General features: G+C 46.0%; 1 protein-coding gene across 4 annotated transcripts in view; it reads right to left on the bottom strand.

The window, feature by feature from the left end:
• Nucleotides 1-22,517, bottom strand: part of LOC126416489 (uncharacterized) — a 75,377-nt gene that overhangs the window by 47,399 nt on the left and 5,461 nt on the right. For all 4 annotated transcript variants that reach the window (XR_007575468.1, XM_050084226.1, XM_050084227.1 and 1 more), the window contains exon 2: nucleotides 50-139. The gene's annotated coding sequence lies outside the window, so the exon portion shown is untranslated. The remainder of the gene's footprint in view (nucleotides 1-49; nucleotides 140-22,517) is intronic.

Consider the following 22,517-nt stretch of genomic DNA (forward strand, 5'->3'; position numbering starts at 1 on the left):
TATCTACAACAGATGTGTAATGGTAAACTGTTTAAATAGTTTTAATTACCTTGTGAATAGAGAAGAGTTCACTAGACCCACTTGGACACCCTTTCAGCACAAGCATGGATTTCTTGCGGATGCACTCTCTTGCCTGGCACTGAAACAACATTGAAGGCACCATAAACATATATAATTAATGTCACAGACAATTAACAACTTAACAACTGTGGAGTGGCAACAGGTTGCAGTATTGGCTTCTCACTGCTGTGCTAAGACAACTGACATCCAATGTAAACAACATGAGAAAAAAGATAGATTACTACTACACGTAAATGTGACACATTGAGTAGCAGAGAGGCACAACGGAAAAACTTTTACACATTTAGTTTTTGTCCACAGCCTTCTTACACACGCACACACGCACACACACACACACACACACACACACACACACACACGCGCACACACACACACATGCATTCACACAAGCACACATGACCACCATCTCCGGCAGGTCATACTGAAGCGCCATTCCAGTCCGAGCTGCGGGTGATGGAGCTCCTGGTGATGGCAGTCATGTGTACATTGTTTGATACTGAATGTTTTTCTACCCGTATTCTATCAACTAGTGCTGAGGTATGGATGTTGTCTTGGAGCGTTTACCAAATACACTCCTTAATTACTGAATCACGGGCAGCTTAAAAGATATCGGAGAAAAACATCAGTGCGAGCATTGTGGGATCGTGATGCCTCGATGCACAGATGACTCAGCCAATGGTTGAGTTTGTAGATTGCCGTAGTTATTACTTGAGTCTCTCATATATATATATATATATATATATATATATATATATATGGCAAGCTTTTCTCTTCTGCTAATTTTGATAGCAATTTTACACAGAGAAATACGGTGGTGTCCAGTGTCGAATAGTCAAATTAAGAATTCCACCATGAGAAAAGTGGAAGATGATGTTAACATGTTCAGGAAGACAAGAATGTCAGTTAAGCACAAGAATTTGATTTGTGAGGATTTAAGATATTGTTTCATTATACCAGAAGGAAGAATATGAGAGCTCCACAACTTCTCAGCTTGAGGCAAAAGAGGTGGACTAATATTTTCTTTAATCTTCTTTCATATGATTACTTAAATTCACAACACTCTACAGAAAAACTGGCATTTAATTAAATTAAACAATAAATATTTAAAAAATTATGCACAAATCTAACTGATGACTTATTCAATTAACCTGAAAATACTTCATTTAATTTCTCAGTTTAATTTTCAAATTTTTGTCTCCCCAATGAAGCAACATGTATTCAGTTCATTGTGAACCAAGCTATTTATGGAGACTATTAAGTGTCATAACTCATGCGTTATCAACAGATTTTCTTGTAATGAAGGTATTCACCTGGTTGGTTGGTTGGTTTAAAAGAGGGGGATGGAATGGACCAAACTGCAAGGTCATCGGTCCCTTGTTCTCAGTAAAATAATTACGCAATGGAAAGAAGAAAAGAAAGGAGACGTACAGCGCAATACCAAGAGAAAGGAAGAACCAGAAGAACAACGGAAGACAACCAACACTACTATGGACAAAAACAGGAAAAGAAAACCATAGAGAGAAGCAAGAAACAGGCAGAAGGGGTAAAAACAAGAGAGCAGATGACCGTGGCTGGCTGACTACGAGAAGAAAAAGGAAAAGCCAGCCACTCTGTGACACATTAAAACATCCACCCTAAAAGCATTAGAGTGGAGAACACAAACAGACAAAGGACATGCACTAAAATTTATATAGAATGATAAAACCCACCGTTGCATATAGAACGTAAAACTAAATTAGCCGATGAGGCGTTGTCAGCTAAAATTAATGGCAACGAGTCCGGTAACTGAAGAGTTCGTCGCAGGGCAGCCAATGAAGGACAGCTCACCAAGATATGGGCCACTGTCAGCTGAGTGCCTCACCCACACTGAGGTGGGTCATTACAGTGCAGGAGGTAGCCGTGTGTCACCCAAGCGTGGCCAATGCGGAGCCGGCAGAGAACCACAGAGTCCCTGCGAGAGGCTCGCATGGAGGGCTGCCACACATTCATAGTCTCCTTAATGGCACACAATTGTTGTGCGTGCTGAGGGTATGCCATTTCATCTCCCAAAGCCACAAAACCTTGCGGCGTAGTACTGAATGCAGGTCAGTTGCAGAGAAGCTGATCTACATAAGCAGTTTCCGCACAGCCCGTTTGGCCAACCTGTCGGCAAGTTTGTTGCCCGAGATTCCGACGTGACCTGGGATCCAGATAAACACTACTGAACGACCGGACCGTTCCAGGGAATAGATGGACTCCTGGATGGTCGCTATCAAAGGATAACGAAGGTAGCACTGGTCGAGAGCTTGTAGGCCACTCAGAGTCAGTACACAGAAGAAACGCCTCCCCAGAGCATGAATGGATGTGCTCAAAAGCACAAGATATAGCCACCAGCTCGGCAGTGAAAACACTGCAGCCATCGAGCAAGGAATGCTGTTCAATATGTCCTCCACGGACATACGTGAAGCCGGCATGAACATCAGCCATCGAGCCATCAGTGTAAACCACTTCATGGCCTCGGTAATTGTCAAGAATCGAGAGGAAATGGCAGTGGAGAGCCACGGGGTTAACTGAAAGGTCCAGGCGAAGCTGCGGCCTAGGTGTACACCACGGAAATGTACGTGAATGGACCTAAACTATAGGAGGTAAAGGCAAGGACTCCAGTTCAGAAAGAAGAGATCAGACACGAACTGCAATTGGAAGCCCTGACCTGGGCTGCCGATGCGGTAGATGAACCGACGTGGGTGGGAAAAGGAGACGGTGATTCAGATGCGCAGGAGAACTATGAATGTGTGCTACGTAACTGACCAGCAGTTGTGCACGCCTAACCGGCAATAGAGGCACTCCGGCTTCTACAAGGATGCTGGTCACCAGACTCATCCTAAAAGCTCCTGTCACTAGGCCAACGCCACAGTGGTCCACTGGGTCGAGTAAATGCAACGCTGAAGGTGACACCAAACCATAAATCAGACTCCCATAGTGAATGCGGGATTGAACAAGGGCTCTGTAGAGCTGCAGCAGCGTAGAGCGACCTGCACCCCAGTTGGTGTTGCTCAGGCAGGCAGCGGAGGGTCATGAGGTGCTGCCAGCACTTCCATTTAAGCTGCCAAAGGTGAGGAAGCCAAGTCAATCGGGCACCCAGAACCAGTCTTAAGAATCAATATGTCTCTACTACAGTGAGTGGATCATCATTATGGTGAAGTTCTGGTTCTGAAAGAATGGTACGACGCCAACAGAAGTGCATAACACGTGACTTTGCAGCTGAAAACAGAAAACCGTGGGCTAGAGCCCATGACTACGCCTTGTGGATGGCTCCCTGTAGGCACCGCTCAGCAACACCAGTACTGGTGGAGCTGTATGAAATGCAACCCAACCCAACCCAACCCCAAACACACTATACGTTCCAGCAGCTTACCGAGAACGTTGGTGAGACTGATGGGCCGATAGCTATCCACATCAAGCGGTTTTTTACCAGGTTTGAGCACCGAAATGATGGCGCTCTCCCGCCATTGCGATGGAAAGACGCCATTGCACCAGATCCAGTTGAAGATGACGAGATATCGCTTGTAGTCAGATGAGAGATGTTGAATCAACTGACTGTGGATCGGATCTGGTCCAAGAGCTGTATCAGGGCAACGTGCAGCGGCACCAAGGAGCTCCAGCACTGTAAATGGGGCATTATAGGATTCACTGTGGCATGAAGTAAACGAGAGAACTTTCCCTTCCAGCCGCCGTTCGAGAGTGCTGGAGGGTATTCTCCAAAGCAGAGGCTCAAACATAGTGCTCCGCAATTGTGTTTGCGTTGGTACATAACATGCCATTTATGTTAACACCGGGAACACCTGTTGGGGTCTGGTACCCGAAAACACGTTTGATTTTTGCCCAGACTTGGGAAGGTGATGTATGGCACTCAATGGTCAAGACATATCTCTCCCAAGACTCCTGCTTCCGTCGTTTGATGAGTTGGCGAACACGAGCACGGAGCCATTTACAGGCTATGATGTGCTCCAGGGAAGGGTGCCGCTTATTCCGCTGTAGAGAACGCCAATGCTCCTTAACTGCTACAGCGACTTCCGGCGACCACGAAGGGACTGTCTTTCGCCGGGTGCATCTTAAAGAGTGAGGGATCGCATTTTCTGCCACAGAAACAATTGTTGTAGTCACCTGCTCATCTGGGGGAGATTCTACAGTGACAGCAGAGGTGTGAAAGTTTCCCAGTCTGCCTTGTTTAAAGCCCATCCGGGCAGGCGTCCGTGGGCTTGATGCCGGGGCAGGGAGAGGAAGATGGGGAAGTGGTCACTACCACATAGGTCATCATGCGCTCTCCAGTGGATAGATGGGAAAAGTCCTAACTTCAGATTGATAAATCAATGGCTGAGTAACTACCATGAGCCACACTGAAATGTGTGGCGGCCCCAGTATTTAAGAGGCAGAGGTCGAGTTGTGAAAGTAAATTTTTGCCATCTCTGCCTTGGCCAGTAAGCACGGTGCCACCCCACAAGAGGTTATGGGCTGTAAAATCTCCCAAAAGTAGGAAAGGTTTAGGGAGTTGATCAATCAGTGCAATTAATACATTCCAGGACACTACACCATCTGGAGGATACACATGGCAAACAGTTATTTCCTGCGCTGTCCTTATTCTGACAGCCACAGCTTCAAGAGGGTTTTGAAGGGACACAGGTTCACTACAGACTGAGTTTAGGACATAAACACAAACTCCGCCTGACACTGTTACAGTCAGGTTCCTATAGAATCCCTTATAGCCGCGGAGGGCAGGGGTCCGCATCGCCGGGAACCAGGTTTCCTGGAGGGCAATGCAGATAGCAGGTGCAAAGCTTAACAGTTGCCACAGCTCAGCCAGGCAGTGGGAAAAACCGCCACAATTCCACTTGTGAATGATGTCATCGTGAGACTGGGAAGGCATGAAACATTCAATGAGGCAGTAGACACCTCAGGGTCACCTGCTGCCCCTGACTTTTTGCCTGAGCAGTCTATATTCATTTTGTCTGAGGGCCCGGCAAGATCTAGGTCCCCAGCGAATGCCAGAATCTCTACCTCACCCGCAGACGCAGAGGTCCGAGGTAGCAGTGGTGTGAGTGCCACCGCAATCCCCTTGGTTTTGGGGATCTTCTTTTTGGATTTCTCTCACTGTTCCTTGGGTTTCCCTGGCTGGGAGGACTTCACTGATTCAGTCTTCAGGACTGAGGATGATCGTGAAGCCCTGCGACCAGCTGCTTTTGGGCTCTTCAGCCACTGGCGGGTGTTATCTTTCCCACTAGCAGAAACCTGGGAAGGGAGTGACTCAAGGGACACCTGCCTAGCGAGAGCAGCCAAAGAAGTTGTACACTTCTCCTGCTTAGAAGTGGGAATGGATGTCCCCGATGGTTGGGGGAGCAGGCGGGAGGAGGGGGGTGTTGTTCCTGAAGTAGGTGGTGCAGGAACAACAGGGAGGAAAGTGCCTCCCACCATCAAGGGGGCAGGTGTAATCTTCCGGCTCTGAGAGGTGACTGGGGTTAGCGGAGCTTGTACAGGATGTAGGCACTAAAATTTCCTCTTAGCTTCAGTTTAGGTCAGTCGGTCCAGGGTGTTGTATTCCATGATTTTCCTTTCTTTCTGGAGAATCCTGCACTCTGGCAAGCAAGGCGAATGGTGCTCTCCACAGTTGACACAGATGCGAGGTGGGGCACATGGAGTATTGGGATGTGATGGGCGTCCGCCATCTCGACATGTGACACTGTAAGTACAGCAGGAAGACATATGACCAAACTTCCAACATTTAAAGCACCGCATTGGGGGAGGGATTTAGGGTTTCACATCACAGCGGTAGACCATTACCTTTATCATCTCGGGTAATGTATCACCTTATCTTCTCGGGTAATGTATCAGCTTCGAAGGCCAAGATGAAGGCACTGGTGGCAATCTGATTATCCCTCGGACCCAGGTGGACATGCTGAACGAAATGTACACCTCGCCGTTCTAAATTGGCACACAGTTCATTGTCAGACTGCAAAAGAAGGTCCCTGTGAAATATGATACCCTGGACCATATTTAAGCTCTGTTTTGATCGAGACTGACCCAGATATCATTTTGGACAAGCCCTCCACCTCCCCAATCTTGTCCTCTAAATGCTCTACAAAAAACTGAGGCTTCATTGTCATGAAAGATTCCCCGTCAGCTCTCGAACATACGAGGTACCGGAGCGAATAAGGGCTGCTGCCATCCTTAGCCTGACATTCCTTCCATGGTGTGGCCAAGGAGGGGAGCGATTTGGGGTCGTACTTCTGTGCACTGAATTGAGCCCGTGAAAACTTAAGAGACTGCTGGTGTGTGACAACCAGCAGGAGATTATGTACTTCACTCCATTGCGTGTCATCCACACTGATGCCACCCACTGCGACCAGGACCCTCTCCATGGTAGTCACCCAGTGGCAGCAAAGGCCATCTGGCAAGATGGCCATTGCCGATGGTCCCGATGCCCCAGGTAGATGGTCATCTACCCCTGGGCATACATGGGGAGTTAATGGTGCAGGCATCAGCAGAGCGGTCCTTGTGTGTTCAGGGGGCTACAATTAACAGGGTACATGGCGGCCCCACCACAACGGACCGGCTACTGTTACTGCACAGTTGATGGAAAAATACGCACCCAGGAGGGTGATCTCGCCCAACAGTTGGAGAATGAGCAGAAGTGCAGATCCATATCAACGAAGGATGCAATAGGTCTCAGGGCATGAGGGACACGATGCACCATGTTAGGTGCCCTTCCCCAATTGGCTCGCTCTTCGGGAAAATTTTGAAAAATGGTGGTCAAACCCAACATGGGACCACCACAAAGGCCTAAACATGTGAGACTCCTTTTAGTCACCTCTTATGACAGGGAGGAATACCTCGGGCCTATTCTAACCGCCGGAACCACAGGGAGGGCATTCACCTTGCAACCACTGTTGGAAGATGGTAGCTGTTTGTACACCACGTGGTTGCACAATTATGTAGCTCCATCACCCCCTTCCTATACAGGCACCAAACACTCAGATGTGAGTAGGCGCACATTAGTGAGCTCATCCTGGTGCAGGCAACACATATAACAAATCAAACTTGAAGTAACTGTCACTGAGTGGAGAAGTGACTTGCACTATCCTTCATGTACTCTTAGTGTAGCACAGAAATAAGTGAGACACTCAGCAACAAAAATTTTTGACCACTTACCCAGTTACGTAAATAATTTAACAGATGGTAAAATTAACTACAAGTACAGACTGAAATTGTATCTGCTCGGTAATTCCTTCACGTCAACTAAACCTACGAATACCAAATATCGTCTTCATCCCATAACATAATAATGGTGTGATACAGAAAACAGAAAATTGGCAGAATGCAGACAGTAATTCTTTTGTGTCTACATTAGTTTGTGTTGTACCTACACTCTTTACCGATAACCACTACATATACAAAATCACGTCAGCTGACAACTGCTTGCCTAAAATGACAAGGTCAGAGAAACATTAACAAAACTATTAACTATACAAGTACAGACTCCTATCACTGACAACTCAATGTACACAGGCACAGATCTTGTCTGTCTGGAGAACATTAGCTTACTGCAGAGAAGACCCAAGTGGATGAGGCCCCACTGGCAATGGCCCATTGTGTGTGTATTTCCTGGCAGGAGCACTGGTTGCAGGCAGCAGTGGTGCATCTGCTTTGCCCAGCTGCCACTGGCACTGGGTACAAACACTGTAGTGGCAGATTGCATGGGTCCACTGCCTCTCCTGTGGAGCCAGTGCCGCAGGCATCAGTGCCTGAAAAAAGGGAAGAAGGTCGGACGGCCAGATCTGCCCAGGTGACCCGACGATGACGACAGCAGTGATGGCAGTGGCACACCGGCAGCTGTACTGCGACATCATTGACTTCCATTGGCCCCTACACATCTGAAGAGGGATTGCCATCACAGAGAGTGGCTATCAGCTGCCTCCAGCCTGGCGGGGTGCGTGGGCAGGAGTGTTCCAGATGATGGTGCGACGGCCGAGCGATGTGATGACCCCACATGTGAGGGAGTCTGTGGACCGTGTAGCAGCAAGAGAAGGAGGTAGCAACGATAAGAGAATGTCTGCCTGCCTGGTGCTCTGAAGAGTGGGTGGCATTCGGGCAGCCACCGTCAGACAATGGTAGAGGGTGCAGGGCAGCAGTTCCATCTCGACGTCACCATCGGCTACTGGCACATGCGAGGAAGGAGTCTCCGTAGTGCCCGGCGCTCGGTAGGACGCGGCACCAGCAGGAGGACCCTCCGACGGCATCCACTGCGGCTGTGGTGGATTGTTGCCTCACCAATGGTGTAGTCGACTCTGATGCCGGGATAGTGACGCCCTGCCGGTGTCCACAGTGAACATTCAGCGACTCGGCATCTCCCAAATCGTAGCCGGTGCCCATCCTGGTCACTGACTAGTACACACACCCAGATGGGATCGCCCACGGCACATTGTGAAGGGCACAGCCGCACCACAGGCCGTGGCATAGGATGGAACAGTATCTGGATTTGTTGGCTATGTGGAACCTCTGCTGAGCTATTGTTGTACAGAGGGGTGGTCCTGTAGGTGCTTAGGAACAGAGGCAATGCTTTATCAGCAGACAAGTCCACCATGTAGTTTGTCAATGGTGTCTCAAATGTATGCAATCATATGTTGTGCCTCACAATTCAATTGGAGGTGAAATTGTGCAGATGGGAGGTGAATAATACCATTCTGGATGCAGAAATTGTGGAAGAACACCAAAGCAAATTGTGGGCCATTATCAGAGATGACTGCCTGTGGCAATCTTTCGATCACAAAAATCTGCATAAGAATCCACACAGTAGCATCTCCTGATGTGGAGCACATGTCATATGGATAGTTTGACAGCGCATCAACCACTACTAACAACATGGAATTACAGGAAGGACCTGCAAAATTGATGTGGATGTCACACTTTGCATCTGCAGATAAGCTTTTCAAGCAATGCCGAGCCAGTAGACAAAACACCTTGCCTCACTAATATTTTCATGCAGTTTATGCTTCAGTGGTTATGGTGGAGAAGAACAAGAATCCAGCACCACACAAACAGTGTGGTGATAATGTGGACTTCATCCTTACCACAAAGGAGTGTGGCCGTAAGGTGCCACAAGCGTGAGATGGAATTTGTTTCCATAAAGGAAAAGTGGAACTTGTAGACCGTTTAGTCAGTCACCAACACTTCCTTTTGTATTTGTGAATAACTGCATTGAGCTGTGGTCAACATCTTTGAGGCGTATGCCAGAGGTTGCTCAAATCCATCAGCTTCCCTGTGAGACAAAACTGCCCTAAGTCCATACTGGGAAATGTCTGTGACAAAAACCAGCTGTTTACTGGATGCAAAGGTAGCAAGACATGGAGAAGACATTAATTAGCGAGGACTTGATGTGGACAAATGCCTTGTCACAGTTCACTGAAAACACAAAAGAAATACCTTTCTTCTGCAAACTGTTTATGGGATGAATGAGTCTGACATACTGGGAATGAATTTTGAATAATAACAGACTTCCCCTAGAAAAGCTTGAGTTCTTTCAGGCTTTGTGGTTTAGGAAGCTTGATATTCTACTTCTGTCTGGGGGAAAAACAACTTGGACTTCCACAGGTTTTACTTAAGGCCTGTCTCTTTCAGTTTAGTGAAAAGATACAGAAGTTTGTCAATAGGTTCCTGCCATGAGGACCCTGTGATGAGAATATCATCCAGATAATTTGCACAACATGGGAGGTCGCATATGAACTGTTCTAAGAATTGCCAAAAAATAGCAGGGGCACTCCCAAAGCCAAACGGCAAGCGTGTGTAACGGTACAACCTGAACAAGTGTTGAGAACCATAGTCTGTTGGGATGGGAACCCAGACGGAGCTGTAGATACACCACTGTGAAATCAATTTTTGAAAAACATTTGCTAGACAGCGACGACTAATGGTGGATTTGAAATCTCCACACAAACGAAGTGACCCTGAAGATTTGTGAATGACAACCAATGGCATAGCCGATTGGCTAGAGGGAACTGGTTCAACGATACCCAGCCTCTGGCTCCTGTCGTGTTACTCCTTGACTGCTGATCTTAGGGTGAACAGGAGAGGCTGTTCATGACAACTTTTAGTTATGGCCATTGGTTTGCGGGTTATGTGTGCCTTAAAATCCTTTAAATTCCCCAAACTCGAGGAAAGCAAGATACCAACCTCATGGCAGAGGTCATCCATTTCCTGGAATGGAATGAAGTTGGAAACCGAGATCGACCACATCTCGAATTTGAAATCTAAAATTTTCTCTAATGTGGCACTGTCTCCTGCCAAAAGATGTGATTGTCCTCGTGACAAGTTGATACTCCATGTCTATCATGAACTTTCCTTCAGCAGGAATGGGCTTGTTTCCATAACCAACCAAACCATGATTTGTGGAGGAGAGAGGTGGTCAACCCAGACAATGATATGTTCCCAGGTCACGAGGGGCACAGAGGACCCGGTGTCAACCTGGAAATGGAATGGTTGTTGCTCAATCAACAGCATAATATAAATCTTGCTGGGGATGTTGAGCTGTCAGCCATGGACTGGTGTAACACTGTGCCCTTCTGTGAACTTCAGACCCACATCCAAAGCCCTGCTGCACAGGTAGCAATGACACACCAAGGCAAACAGGGCCTTGTTTACAGGAAGTGGCCACACACAGCACGCCTATGTGGGCAACAGTGGCACGAGTGTACACACAAACAGTCAGGGCACGACAGGAAACTGCAGCGGAAAACAGCAGCTGCTGATTGTGACCTAAATAAATTGGAGATCAAACTGTGGGCATCAGGGAATGCCGCTGATATTGTGCCAACGAGCGCACAGACACAACATCCGTGACACTCTGGATGATCTAAATGCAACGCCTCCCGATGGACCTCTCTGTCTGGAGCAGAATGAACAACAATGTTGCAAATCAGAGAATCGACACAGGAGGGTTGGCAGTGAGCGCACACAAATTTATGGACCTCCATATGGAAAACAACCATGTGTATTTGTTTAAGATAATAACCACTAAGGAAGTCATATTTCAGAAATAACAACACTGATGGGCCTTTCAAAAGGGGCAAGTTTTCGAAGTAAATAAAATGTTCTAGGTGAAAGCTTTTTGCAGTGATGGATCCTCTACCTGATATAATGCTGTAGTAGACACTGTGCCTTTTATGTCAGTGTGTGTGTGTGTGTGTGTGTGTGTGTGTGTGTGCCAATCTTCCTTTGCTTCTTGGAATAGTGGACGAACAGAGAGTGGGCAGATTCGCATATATGCAGCAGAGAACTGGGGGAGGGGGGGGGGGGATGCGTTCTTCCCAGCGAATTTATACATAACTGATGAAACAAGTCTAACTCCTGCTGTAGGTGCTCAAGCTGTCGCTGCTGCATCTATCGAACTATAATGCCTGATCCATTTCGCTCGCAGAAGACACACACCGAATGAACTCTCTCTTCATCAAAACTACTATATCTGGCAACCACTACATACACAAAATTGTGTTGGCTGGTAATTGCGTGCCAGAGAATGAGAAGGTTAGTGAAATATTAACACAAGTATTAAGTGTACAAGTACAGAGTCCTATAACTGAGAACTGAATGCACACCATCACGGAGCTGGTCCGACTCAAGAAAATTTGCGTACGACTGAGAAGATGCAATTGGATGAGGCCCCTCTGCCAGGGACCCAACGTGTTTGTATTTGCCGGCCTGAGCACGGCTGCAGGCAATGATGGCACAACCGCTTCGCCCAGCTGCTGCTGGTGGCAGATTGCATGGGTGCACCGCTACCAATTGTGGTGACAGATTGATCGGTTGCGTACCGCACACTCTAGCTTAGGATGGAAGGTAACATTCTGGATGTGAATTGGGAAAGCCAATGAATGTGAATATCAGGTCTTGAATGTGGCGACATGCTGACCAGTACTGTAGTCCACAATCTACATCTGCATCCATACTCTGCAAGCCACCTGCCGGTGTGTGGCGGAGGGTACCTTGAGTAACTATCGGTTCTCCCTCCTATTCCAGTCTCATATTGTTCGTGGAAAGAAGGATTGTCGGTTTGCTTCTGTGTGGGCTCTAATCTCTCTGATTTTATCCTCATGGTCTCTTCGTGAGATATATGTTGGAGGGAGCAATATACTGCTCGACCCCTAGGTGAAGGTATGTTCTCGAAACTTCAACAAAAGCCCGTACCGAGCTACTGAGCGTCTCTCCTGCAGAGTCTTCCACTGGAGTTTATCTATCATCTCCGTAATGCTTTCGCGATTACTAAATGATCCTGTAACGAAGTGCGCTGCTCTCCGTTGGAACTTCTCTATCTCTTCTATCAACCCTATCTGGTACGGATCCCACACTTCTGAGCAGTATTCAAGCAGTGGGCGAACAAGCGTACTGTAACCTACTTCCTTTGTTTATGGATTGCATTTCCTTAGGATTCTTCCAATGAATCTCAGTCTGGCATCTACTTTACTGACGATCAACTTTATATGATCATTCCATTTTAAATCACTCCTAATGCATACTCCCAGATAATTTATGGAATTAACTGCTTCCAGTTGATGACCTGCTATATTGTAGCTAAATGATATGGGATCTTTCTATGTATTCGCAGAACATTACACTTGTCTACATTGAGATTCAATTGCCATTCCCTGCACCATGTGTCAATTCGTTGCAGATCTTCCTGCATTTCAGTACAATTTTCCATTGTTACAACCTCTCGATATACCACAGCTTCATCCGCAAAAGCCTCAGTGAACTTCCGATGTCATCCACAAGGAAAAGTGAGTTCAGTTGTGAGTTGGTAAATGTGTAATAATATGGTTGTGTGTGTGTGTGTGTGTGTGTGTGTGTGTGTTTGTTTTCTACTTCTGAGGAAGGAATTTCTTTATGGTTGTGCCTGTCTGTGACTCAATGCCTCCTCTACAAGGTGAGTAAGGTTCTATAATGATGTATAACTGCAAAACTCATTCATTCTACATTAAAGCAAGAGGTCGCAATCGCGATCGTGGAGCAGGCAAATAACTTTAAACCAAACACCATATGCACAGCATATGAAGTCACATTTCAAAGAACATATTTATGTATCATGTTGTTCACTAGACACTTGCTGATTAAGAAAATGAGCTTTTCATAGCTTGTTTCTCATATTTCACTCTACAATATCTGATGGAATTCATTCTCCATTGTGTAGCTGAAGCAAGTAAAGTATTCATCAAGAACAACTTATAAAAATAGTCTATTGTGTGAAGTGTGTCACTCAACATAGTATTGAGGCCTCTGAAACACATTTGTTTCCCTTTAAATTTACTCCTTAATGTAATTTGTGGGCATTAAAACATACTGCTTTCTGGTACATTGATATTTATGCAACCATAGAGAATAAGTATAAAAAGAATTTTCTTGTAGCCACTGCCTATTTGTCCGAGACTCAAAATAAAGATCTTGTTCTTATGCCATATGTCCTTAACAAGCAGACAAGACACAAAGAGCAAGTAATATCTGTCTAAACTCAACAGAAAACTAGAAGTACAGTGAAATACATATACAACACATCAATTACTTGCAATCTTTGAGAACACTGACAAGAGTAGAGAAATAGACACTTCAAAGCGAGTGAAAAAGAGTATCTAAACAATGGTTTCGTATTCTGGATGATGTCAAAAGGTTGCTCCTTACAGGGATAAATAAAAAGCAATTGCAAGGAGACACTATTAATGAGAACATCATTTGTGAGATGGCGAGAATGATTTCTGCCAATCTCATTAAGAAGATACCAGGATCACAACGAGCCGAAGAAGTGTTTTAAGGGAAGCCATGAATGGTTCCACAAGCCTAGGCCAGAACTGGCATCCACAGCACTGTGAGAGACAGCGAAGCAGGCAGGTCCGACATACAGGCAGCAGCGAACGTCGTCAGCAATTTCAAGATGCTCGTAGAGTCTGAGGGTTATCTGCCACAATAGGTTTTTAACTGTCACGAGATGGGCCTATTCTGGAAAATGATGCTGAAGCATACCTTTATAATAGTAAAGGAGAATGCACTGCCTGATCACAAGCCACTGAAAGACGATCTCTCAATGCTATTCTATGGCAATGCTAGCAGTGATTTGAAAATTAAACCACTGCTTGTTTATGTTTTTTGTGATTCGATCAATAAGGTATTTGGTCTTTCAGTGAAAAAATATTTGCTTGAGATGAATCTGCCACTCCATGTCTTGCTTGTTACAGACAATGCTCCTGCCCATTCTCCAGGCCTACTAAGACCATCTCCTTGAAGAATTTCAATTCATCAAGGTCCAATTCCTGCCTCCGTTATTCATTCCTATGGACCAGCAGATTTTCTAACTAAGAATCTCTACACTGACGTACTCATCGAGCATTGCTTTGAGTTGACTGAAGCTACCAAACACACTCGCAGAGGGTTTTGGAAATACTGAATGATTAATTTAGGGCAGTTATGGGACTAAACAGCAGGGACATCAGCCCCTCGATACCGGAGTTAAACAAAGGTTTCCAAACAAAGGGGTTCCACTAAAAGTGGATGGATCCAGTCAGAGGAGTCAAACTATAAAACTAGGAAGTTAAAATACACACAGTGGAAGATAGAAAAGGGTAGCCCAAATATAAAAACTGGGAAACAGAGGGATAAAAGAGGGGTCTATGCAATGGGGAGTCGTCATAGGTTCTAGACCGAGAAAACAAGAAGAGAGGCCCCAACCACAAGCACCCTGCCCCTGCTCCAGGGGTAAAGGAAAACCTTACACTCGGGAAAAAAACAACACTTTCATGCAGAAAATTGAGAACCAGTTCAACCATTCACGAATCGTCTGATAATATTAAAATTAAGTAATCTGGAAGACTATGCTTAGTATGAAGGGGCAAAAGAAGAGGACATTCCACCAATATGTGGGATATCATCAGTCTGGCTCCACAACCACATTATGGGGGTAGTTCGTTACGTAGGAGGAAAAAATGAGTGGGCGTGGTATGACCAGTGCGTGGATGGAATAGGACAGTGGACTTCTTCTGAGAGGAGCAGAAGGAAGAGCGCCAAGCTGCCATAGACTCCCTGCTTGTACAGAGCTTATTACTGAGAGCAGTACCGCACCAGATGCCATTCCACTTTGAGGGGAAAAAAAAGATTTGATGTAGGTCTGCATATCTACAGCTGAGTGTTGGGAATACCACTTTGACATCATTGTCTGTGTCAAGATGATCGAAAAGGCGTGGGAAGGGGTTACCGAGAGAACTCTCACTCCTGCTTGGAAGGAGCTTTGGCCGGATTCCATTGTCATATGTGACTCCAAGGCATTTGAGTCGGTACCTGTCGAGCCTGTAGTCAACGAGATGGCCAAGACTGTGTGACTAGAAGTGGATAACAATGATGTCACTGAGTTTGTGGAACATCACAGCCAAGAAAAGACCACCAAAGAGCTTATGAGGTTCCAGTGTGTTTCTTACGAGGACACTGTGGAGAGGAGTTCTTCAGAGGATGAGGCAGTAACAGCAAAGCAGCAACCTTCTGGCGCAATAAGAGGAATGCTGAAAGCACGGGAATCAGTTGCATCGTAAAAGATAAAACTTTTAGTATTTTTCTGCACAGAATGTGTTATCATATTTTAGGTTAATTTATATGGGATTAATTATTTAATTTAACGAGTGTTTTGCACTATGAGTAAGATTCTGGAACGAATTATACTTCCTATGCGAGGTTCCACTGTATGTTATTAGGGCACACACACATGCGCACACACACACAAACTTCCTTTTTTTTCTGGAACTGAAATTTCCTTCTTCAGAGATGAGCGACTGATAGCCCAGAAAGGAAAGGTGAGGTCAGTCAGACTCCAGGTCAAGAGCAACATGTCTGTTGTAAGGGTGAAGGGAGAATGAGATGAATGGGGAGCTGTCGGAGAAAGGAGGTCAAAGACAGCAAACTGTTAAGTTCTGTGTCAGTTCACATGCAGAGGTCATGGCATAAAGTAAGAAGTAAGGATAGATTAGAGAGAACAAGAAACAAGAAGTGGAATGAATAGTGTATCTAAAATTTAGTACGAAGTTAGAGGCGGAAAGGAGGGAAACCCAAATGAAAGAGGAGGAAAAACGAATATATAAAGTAAAGTATAAAAAAAATGGAACATAGTAAATTACGAAAAAAAGGGGGCGTTAACCGAGTTTAAACCCTGGAGGGTGGTGGGTGCTAGAATAAGTTGGAAGGGAAGTTCTCATATCTGGAATTCAGAAAAACTAATGTGACAATAAACAAGGTTTCAGGGAGACTGCTGTGAGCATTACGCCTGAGGTCTACAGTGAGGCACACTGAGCGTAAACTGCAACACTCGTAAGGATAGCAAAACAAAGAAACTTTACCAACGGTGCACATACAGCTCATCTACACTCCTGGAAATGGAAAAAAGAACACATTGACACCGGTGTGTCAGACCCACCATACTTGCTCCGGACACTGCGAAAGGGCTGTACAAGCAATGATCACACGCACGGCACAGCGGACACACCAGGAACCGCGGTGTTGGCCGTCGAATGGCGCTAGCTGCGCAGCATTTGTGCACCGCCGCCGTCAGTGTCAGCCAGTTTGCTGTGGCATACGGAGCTCCATCGCAGTCTTTAACACTGGTAGCATGCCGCGACAGCGTGGACGTGAACCGTATGTGCAGTTGACGGACTTTGAGCGAGGGCGTATAGTGGGCATGCGGGAGGCCGGGTGGACGTACCGCCGAATTGCTCAACACGTGGGGCGTGAGGTCTCCACTGTACATCGATGTTGTCGCCAGTGTTCGGCGGAAGGTGCACGTGCCCGTCGACCTGGGACCGGACCGCAGCGACGCACGGATGCACGCCAAGACCGTAGGATCCTACGCAGTGCCGTAGGGGACCGCACCGCCACTTCCCAGCAAATTAGGGACACTGTTGCTCCTGGGGTATCGGCGAGGACCATTCGCAACCGTCTCCATGAAGCTGGGCTACGGTCCCGCACACCGTTAGGCCGTCTTCCGCTCACGCCCCAACATCGTGCAGCCCGCCTCCAGTGGTGTCGCGACAGGCGTGAATGGAGGGACGAATGGAGACGTGTCGTCTTCAGCGATGAGAGTCGCTTCTGCCTTGGTGCCAAGGATGGTCGTATGCATGTTTGGCGCCGTGCAGGTGAGCGCCACAATCAGGACTGCATACGACCGAGGCACACAGGGCCAACACCCGGCATCGTGGTGTGGGGAGCGATCTCCGACACTGGCCGTACACCACTGGTGATCGTCAAGGGGACACTGAATAGTGCACGGTACATCCAAACCGTCATCGAACCCATCGTTCTACCATTCCTAGACCGGCAAGGGAACTTGCTGTTCCAACAGGACAATGCACGTCCACATGTATCCCGTGCCACCCAACGTGCTCTAGAAGGTGTAGGTCAACTACCCTGGCCAGCAAGATCTCCGGATCTGTCCCCCATTGAGCATGTTTGGGACTGGATGAAGCGTCGTCTCACGCGGTCTGCACGTCCAGCACGTCCAGCACGAACGCTGGTCCAACTGAGGCGCCAGGTGGAAATGGCATGGCAAGCCGTTCCACAGGACTACATCCAGCATCTCTACGATCGTCTCCATGGGAGAATAGCAGCCTGCATTGCTGCGAAAGGTGGATATACACTGTACTAGTGCCGACATTGTGCATGCTCTGTTGCCTGTGTCTACGTGCCTGTGGTTCTGTCAGTGTGATCATGTGATGTATCTGACCCCAGGAATGTGTCAATAAAGTTTCCCCTTCCTGGGACAATGAATTCACGGTGTTCTTATTTCAATTTCCAGGAGTGTACATACATACTGTACAAGCCACTGTACTGTGTGAGGCACAGCATAGCACGTATTACTACTCATTATTTCCTTTCCCGTTCTGCTCACAAATACAGTGAAAGATAAACAACTGCCTGTATGCCTCCATATGAGCCCCAATTTCTCTTACCTAGTTCTCACAATCTTCAAGCAAAATGTACGTCAGCAGCAGTACAACTGTTCTGCAGTCAGCTGCAAATACTGGTTCTCTAAGCAGTATAGCGGGAAAAAATACACGATTAAATTTGTATGAAATTTGCAGATATAAGGATTTGAAATTTAGTGCACACAGCTGCCAACTCTGCCAGCAACAGCAGCAATAACCTCGACAGGCACCGAGCTGCATTCACCTCGGATGACAGGTAGGCCTACGTGTAATTGGGTATGTCATTCTGTACTGCTGCAGCTATATGCCACAGTTGACCAGTCATGGTGATGGCATCACAGTCTCTCAGCAAATTGTGGTTTGGTTTGTGGGATTGAAGGGACCAGACTGGTACGGTCATCGGCCTCAGCAAATTACGACCAGACATTTTCAAAGCATGAGATGCAGAGAGATGCAGAGAGATCGTGCCAACCAGACTGACAGGCGAACACACACTGTATTGAAGCAGGTCAGGATGGCAAGGGTAGCGCACAGTCTTGCGCTACCTCCTCCGAGGGCACCAATATGGAGACGCCAAAGGTAGAGTAGCCGCTGGCCTCGATATGTCAGAAATGTGACATCTGCTGTCCAAAATACCAGCTACAACAAATCGGAGGTGACTGTGTAGCATTGTCAATGGTACTCCATACCATCACGCCAGGTGAATGGTGCGCACGATGGAGACTAATGTGATCTAGTAATGTCAGTTTTCTCTGCATCCTCGTCACACAGGTCCATCCATCGCAATTCTGTACACACTCCCGTGCTCAGTGCTACCATTGAGTACAGTTTTCCAGGCTGCCACGTTGACGGAAGCTGCGACTGCGGTAACCGTGTCGACAATCTGCAGTCCTCCAAACACTGTCATAGTGACAATATAAATACTTGTTCTGCTGAAAACAAACCCATTTATAAACTCATAGCATGCGACTCGGCAATACAGTCACACACGGATGAGTGAATGATGCGTCTGTCAACAAGAGCATCAATCGTGCGGAGTAACTGGTTCAGTACAGTATCCCGTCCTGGTCTTCCTGAAGCCGTCCATTTCATTTCCCACACAGCAGTTGCAGGATTCCGACTGTAAGGAGCAGCAATATCCTACCGAGCAAGGTGGCGCAGTGGTTAGACACTGGACTCGCATTCGGGAGGACGACGGTTCAATCCCGCGTCCGGCCATCCTGATTTAGGTTTTCCGTGATTTCCCTAAATCGCTCCAGGCAAATGCCGGGATGGTTCCTTTCAAAGGGCACGGCCGACTTCCTTACCCGTCCTTCACTAATCCGATGAGACCGATGACCTCGCTGTCTGGTCTCCTTCCCCAAACAACCCAACGCCCAGCAATATCCTGTAACTGTAAACGGCAGTCATGACAGGTGCCATTCCTGTCCTGCCTCTCCTTTTTACATGTGGCACAACATGATCTTCTCCAAACCAAACTAACTGAATGGTATTTCCTAATGAGAAACCCAGTGGGTAATCTTTCTTTGCGTATATCTGGTGTAGTTGGTATTACTCCTACCTATGCTGTTGCATATCCAAGCATATAGTACATTTCAAGCCTGTTTGACATTTGTCACATGCCGCCTTTGTGGTGTTCCAGCATTAACAGTCAACAGCGTAAGACTCAGAGTCAGACGGAAGAGAGGGATCCAGGTGGGAAAGGAACAGATGTGGGCTCATGCATTCTAGGAAGTGGTTGGCATGTTCATGTAGGATGAGAGGCTCTGATGGATTGAAGGTGCTTTCTGTAGGCAGTTTGAAGTTCATTACAATGTGCCAGCAGAGGTGGTCGGTATTTATGGAAGCAGGTATAAGTTAAGGATGCATGAGCCAGGAAGTGTTAAGGAGTTCAAAGTAGGCAGTTGTGATGGACCTAGAGATTTTTGAAGATTTTCTGCAGTTCGGCCCAGATAGGAGCATGCAGTACCCCATTACCAAGTACAGTGTGGCGCCTGAGTAGCTATACACAGCACAGCACACCATACTGGTTCCCCTCAACTCCAGATAAGGGAACTTGCTCTCCAACATATTCCTACACCTGCCAAAATCCTGGGGTTAACCTCAATTTAGGCCCTCCCCCCCCTTTTTTCCCCTCTTTACATTAGTAAATTTGCCCTGTCTTTATTTAATATATAATATTTCACACTTACTCAGTTATTTACTCTTTCTATTTTCTTTTCTGTACCTTTGTGTTTTACTCCTCCTCCCCCCCCCCCCCTCCCTCTCTCTCCTGCCATGTCTTTTCTGCTTTCCTTCCAGTTCTTAATTCCTCTACTCATTTTACTTTTCATTTCTCTTCCTCTTAATCCAGCTTTACTTCTCATTCTACCTTGTCCTCTCTGGACTGACGCTAGCTTAGTGTTTTCCAATGTACTACCTTAACCCTTTCTATCAGTTACCCATCATCTTCGCTCTCCTCTTCTTCAAAACATATGATACTCTTGACCTCCTACTCCTTCCCAAATCTAACCTTTGTGTTGAGTCCTATCGACAAGTGACTTCAAATTGTTTCTAGATTTCCAGAAGGCTTTTGGCACTGTACTTCACATGCAGCTTGTAATAAAATTGCACACTAATTGATTATTCATCTGTTACACGACTGGATTCGTGACTTCCTGTCAGAGAGGTCACAGTTCATAGTAACTGATGGACAGTCATAGAATAAAACAGAATCGATTTCTCCCTTTCCCCAAGGTAGTGTTAAATGCCCTCTGCGTTCCTTATCTATATTAATGATTTAGGAGACAATCTGAGCAGCCATATTAGGTTGTTTGCAGATGATGCTGTCATTTAATGTCTAGTTAAGTCATCAGAAGATCAAAACCAATTGCAAAATGATTTTGATAAGCTATCTGCATGGTGCAAAAATTGGCAGTTGACCCTAAATAATGAAAAGTTGTGAGGTTATCCAAACGGGTGGTAAAAGGAATCTGTTGAACTTCTGCTACATGATAAAATCAATCAAATCTAAAGGCCATAGCTGTAACTAAATACCTAGGAATTACAGTTATGAACAACTTAAATTGGAAAGAACATACAGAAAATATTATGGAAAAGACGAACCAAAGACTATGGTTTGTTGTCAGAACACTCAGATCTACTAAAGAGACTGCCTACATTACGCTTGTCTGCCCTCTTTTGGAGTACTGCTGTGCAGTGTGGGAAGCTTACTAGACAGGATTAACATACTACAGCCAGAAAGTTCAAAGAAGGGCAGCAAATTTTGTATCATCAACAAAGAGGAAAGAGAGCATCACGGACACGATACAGGATTTGGAGTGGAAATCATTAAAACAAAGGCGTTTTTCAGTGTAGCAGCATCTTCTCTCGACAATTCAATCATCAACTTTCTCCTCCAAATATGAAAATATTTTTTTGATGCCAACCTACATAGGTAGAAACAATCAATCATGATAGTAAAATAAGGGATATCAGAGCTTGCACAGAAAGATATAGCTGTTTGTATTTTCCATGCACTGTCCGAGAGTGGAATAACAGAGAATTAGTGTGAAGGTGGCTCAATGGATCCCCTGCCGCCAAGCACTTAGGTGTGACTTGCAGACTAGCCATGTAGATGGAGATGTGGATGTACCCATCGTTAATCCTTGTGGACGGAACTGACAGTTCTATAGCTTGTTAATAGTTTTTCCTACTTTGGGAAGTGACCGTAATTTCAACGCACGAAGCTATGTGACAGCCAACAACCCTACCTCAATTTTACAGGTAATGGATATTCTTTCATAATAATTAAGCAAGCAATAGTAGAGAAAAAGATAGTACAATTGAGAAAATAGTAGGTTCCAGAATTTTTCTCCGAGCCATGGCTTTCCTGTTAATTTTATTAAATTTCATTGTTGTATTTATGAGTAGTATGTAAGACTTTAATAACATTCAATTTTGATAGCACCATACTTCCCTCTGGTCCTTCTTTCTATACTCCTGAAGGCCCTGCTTCCTAATGGGATCTAATGAAACTGAAGTACCAACTGATGGAATCAGTTACATTTTCAGTTAAGTAAAAGTCAAAATAATTCTGCTTGCCTTGTTCCCTCAGTTATAAGGCTTAATTTTGCTGGAAACTCTTGCGTTGATTTCTGTTTTCAACTGCAGCATTTACACACAACTGTTCGGTCACTACATTTGATAGAGTCACTGTAGAGCGCTGCCCTCTCTGAAGTTATTTGTGCCTGAGCATCTATGTTCAGCAGGTCACCAATCTAAGGGTGCCTAATGGTATATTTGCAGCTGCAATGAAGAGAACGGCTGTGAATTCAGGCTCGGTCAGTCAACTACCACAAGCTAGTGGCTCATGTGTCTCATACACTGAACGGGGATGTGTATATTTTGGCAACAATGAACTGTGGAAGATCTCAGATGCAAATTAATAGTGACCAAGACTTTCCACAATTCATTGTACGCCAACTC

Source organism: Schistocerca serialis, chromosome 8 (genome assembly GCF_023864345.2).
Source record: "Schistocerca serialis cubense isolate TAMUIC-IGC-003099 chromosome 8, iqSchSeri2.2, whole genome shotgun sequence".
NCBI classification, from domain to species: domain Eukaryota; kingdom Metazoa; phylum Arthropoda; class Insecta; order Orthoptera; family Acrididae; genus Schistocerca; species Schistocerca serialis.